Below are 4564 nucleotides of genomic sequence, written 5' to 3'. Positions count from 1 at the left end.
CTCGATTGGCGAGCGCAGTTCAGGCGCGTAGCCAGAAAGTTTTTATGTTAGAATATGTGAATTATGTGAAACATTTGATGAATTTTGGTATTAATATGCATAATGTTGACTTCGGTCAACATTTTGGGTAAACGGACCCGGACCTGTGATTCGACGGTCCCGGAGGGTCCGTAGAAAAATATGGGACTTGGGCGTGTGCCCGGAATCAAATTCTGAGGTCCCAAGCCCGAGAAATAAATTTTTGAAAGAAATTGTTTTTCTGAAATTTGATAGGAAAATTTGAAATGAAAAAAGGGGTTAGAAAATATAGGTATCGGGCTCGTATTTTGGTTTCGACGCCCGGTACAAGTCTTAAATATGTGTTAAGCACTATCTGTAAAGTTTGGCTAAAAACGGACGTCATATGACGTGTTTCGGACTAAAAATGGAGAATTTGAGTTATGAAAGTTGAAGAAAGAAAATCATGTGTTTGAGGCTTGATCCTATGTATATGATGTTATTTTGGCGATTTGATCGCACGAGTAAGTCCGTAAGATATTTTTAAGGTTGTGTGCATGTTTGGTTTGGAGCCCCGAGGGCTCGGGTGGGTTTTGAATGGGGCCCGGGATGTCTTGGACTTAAGAAAATGCAAGTTCAGGTGTTGCAGACACCAGCGCGGCCGCGGTCATTTCCGCACGGTCCGTGCTGGAGCCGCGCGGCCACGATGCCTTTCTGTGCGGTCCGCGTGGCTGAGTCTGAGGGCTAGGGTTTCGGGTCAACCAGCGCGGCCGCGCACCAAAACAGTGCGGTCCGCGCTGGAAGGTTTCAGAGAAGCCCCAATTTTTCTCCCACTCGGCGCGGCAACAACACATTTTTGTGCGGTCCGCACCAGGTCCTCAGAAAGGTATACAAGTTCGGAAAATCTCAGTCATTTTTCACTTTTCAAAAACCCAAAACCTAAGAGGCGATTTTCCAAACAACTTTTTTTTCTCCAAAACGATTTGTAAGTGATTTCTAACTTAATTTCTTTATTTCTTAACATCTTTTAACATAATTTCAACTTCAAATCAAAGATTTTCATGGGGAAATTTGAGTGTTTTGGGTAGAACCTAGGTTTTTTACAAATTGAGAAGTTGGACCTCAATTTGGGGTCCGATTTAAAAACAAATCATATATTTGGATTCATGAAGGAATAAGTAACTGGGTTTTGGTCCGAACCTCGAGTTTCGACCACGTGGGTCCGGGGGTATTTGACCTTATTGGGAATGACCTTGAAAAATCTATTTTCATGCATTGGGGATGATTCATTTAGTAATTATTAATGTGATTAAGTAACTTATGACTAGATTCGAGCGGATTGGTGGTGGAATCAAGAGGTAAAGCTATACTAGAAGCGTGAGTTGAGTTTGGAGCATTTGAGGTAAGTGTTTGTTCTAACATTGGCTTGAGGGAATAGGATTAGGATGATATTTGCTACTTGCTAATGTGGAGTACGGTGTATAGGCATGGTGACAGTTATCTATGCACCAGAGTCTAGCATGACCGTGAGTCTTGATTGCTTTTAATTCGAATAATGTGACACAAGCTCCTTGTTTATTTGAAAGTTTCATATAATGTGAACGGTTGAGGAAGAATGATTTAAAAGGAGAATGTGTTGTGAATACTCCCTTGCCGGGATGTGTAGACTGATATATATATTCTCCCGTGTAGGGATATTTTGGGCTATTAGTTGTACCCTTTCCGGGTTAAAGGTATTGAGTTGTTATTCTCCCCTGAAGGGGTCTACTATATGAAGTCAGATATTATATATGATATTATGGGATCGTGTGGCACGCCGTCCACTTATATATGATATTATGGGATCGTGTGGCACGCCGTCCACTTATATATGATATTATGGGATCGTGTGGCACGCCGTCCACTTATATATGATATTATGGGATCGTGTGGCACGCCGTCCACTTATATATGATATTATGGGATCGTGTGGCACGTCGTCCACTTATATATGATATTATGGGATCGTGTGGCACGCCGTCCACTTATATATGATATTATGGGATCGTGTGGCACGCCGTCCACTTATATACTATACTATGGGATCGTGTGGCACGCCGTCCACTTATATACTATACTATGGGATCGTGTGGCACGCCGTCCACTTATATATGATATTATGGGATTGTGTGGCACGCCGTCCACTATGTATATATATATATAGCATGGAAACCGGAGTTTCTTCTGTTTATTTCCGATATTTCATTTTTATTTGTTACTCCCCGATAGCGTGTCCCCTCCCAGTTTTACTTTGTATTATCTTGTTATTGTTTTCTTGCACTTGTTGTATATATATCTGTATAGGTTAATTGTGGTAGGTACTGTCTAGCCTCGTCACTACTTCGCCGGGGTTAGGCCAGGCACTTACCAGCACATGGGGTTGGTTGTGCTGATGCTACACTCTGTGCATTTTTGGTGCACAGATCAGGGAGCAGCTTACGGACCGCAGCAGTAGGACTTCTGGGAGCTATCTTCAGTCCAGGGACTCTCGAGGTAGCCTAGCTGGCGTTCGCAGGCCGAAGTCCCTTTCCCTGTTTTTTTTGTTTGTTTATCTTGTATCAGACAAACATGATGTATTTTCCCTTCAGATATTGATTGTAGTATTCTGCTGTAGTCCGTGAGCTAGTGACACCAGACTCTGGGTAGCATTTTGGTTCAAACTTCCGCACTTTTGGTTTTCAGTTGCTTTAGATTTAAAGTCTTCCGCTTAGATTTTGTCTCATTTATTATATTGTTTGAAAGAAAGCAAGAAAGGTGTTTTAAATATTTGGCTTGCCTAGCTCCGATAGTAGGCACCATCACGACACCCGATAGTGGGAAATCCGGGTCGTGACAAAAATAGAATACCATATTTAATTATCTAAAAAGGAAATTGTACTGAATGTTGCTCGGCATATACGACTCAATATCTCAAGACTAAAACAATCCCAAAACCCGGAAACTCACGGGAAAACACAGGCTACAGAAATGTATAGTGAGGCTCCAAACTCCAAAATATCTAACAAACGGAAGGAAAGAGAACTAAGTACTAAAGATAGAATAAAGAGGGAGACTCGTCGGTCTGCGGACGCAGCAGATCTACCTCGAAGTCTCCGTAGTCCTCCTGTCTCACTGATAGTGCGCCTGAGTAGAGGTACCTGGATCTGCACATGAAAAACATGCGCAGAAGAGGCGTGAGTACACCACAACGGTACTCAGTAAGTGCCAAGCCTAACCTCGGTTGGGTAGTGACGAGGAAGGTCAGGGCCCTACTGAGGTTATATAAAATATAAAGATGTCAGGATAAGATAAGCAGTGCAATTGAAAACCTACAGTAAGAATTTATGCAGAATAATAAGAGTACAATAACGGAACAATGATGAAAGCAAACCATAAGGAAAGTAATCGGGAATCTCTAAGTATCCCGAGGATCTCTTAGTATCCTCGACGTGTACTAGGGACCTCTTGGTATCCCGCGGATCTCTCGGTATCCTCAATATAAGCCGGGGATCTCTTGGTATCCCGAGGATCTCTTGGTATCCTGAATACGTACTAGGGATCTCTTGGTATCCCGAGGATCTCTCGGTATCCTCAATATAAGTCAGGGATATCTTGGTATCCCAAGGATCTCTTGGTATCCTCAATATATGTGCGGGGGATCTCCCGAGAATCTAACCTGTAGTCCCAAAGTAAATGTGCAGGGGGGATCTCCCGGGAATCTAACCCGTAGTTCCAAAGTAAATGTGCAGGGGGAATCTCCCGGGAATCTAACCCGTAGTCCCAATTTAAAACACAGAGCAGAAACACAAGAATATTAAATTAAACGCTAATTTCGTACCAAGTAAATATTTACTTCTAGCCTAACATGCTTCACGTAATGCAATTCAGGCAATTTAAGCAAATATGCAATTTAGTCAACTAAATATGCCTTTCTAGACTAGCAACATGCTAAATTCACAAGTAGAATAAAACAAGAAAAGAACTCAATTGAAATACTTAAGGAAAAACCGGATTTTCAACAATCAGCTCAAGTACGCGCTCGTCACCTCACGTACAGGGCTTTTCAATTATCAAATATAGCACATCCTAGGGGGGAAAGGTCCCCCACACAAGGTTAGACAAGCCACTTACCTCTAATGCTCCAACTCAAGTTTCGATTATAGCTTTACCTCTCGAATTCACCACCCAACCGCTCGAATCTAGTCACAAATTACGTGAATGCATTAATAATTACTATTGGAACTAACCCCAATGCACAAAAATAGTTTTTACAAGGTTTTTTTCCCAAAAAGTTCAAAAATAACCCCGGACACACGTGGTCGAAACTTGAGGTTCGGACCAAAACCCTGTTACCCATTCTCCCACGAATCCAAATATATGTTTTGTTTTGAAATCGGACCCCAAATTGAGGTCCAACTTCTCAATTCGTAGAAAACCTAGGTTCTACCCAAAACACCCAATTTCCGCTACCAATCGTTTTGAAGAAGAAAAGTTGTTTGGAAAATCGCCTCTTAGGTTTTTGGTTTTTGAAAAGTGGAAAAATGGCTGA

The sequence above is a fragment of the Nicotiana tabacum genome, chromosome 8 (assembly GCF_000715075.1).
Source record: "Nicotiana tabacum cultivar K326 chromosome 8, ASM71507v2, whole genome shotgun sequence".
NCBI classification, from domain to species: Eukaryota; Viridiplantae; Streptophyta; class Magnoliopsida; order Solanales; family Solanaceae; genus Nicotiana; species Nicotiana tabacum.
This window is presented reverse-complemented; position numbering follows the sequence as displayed.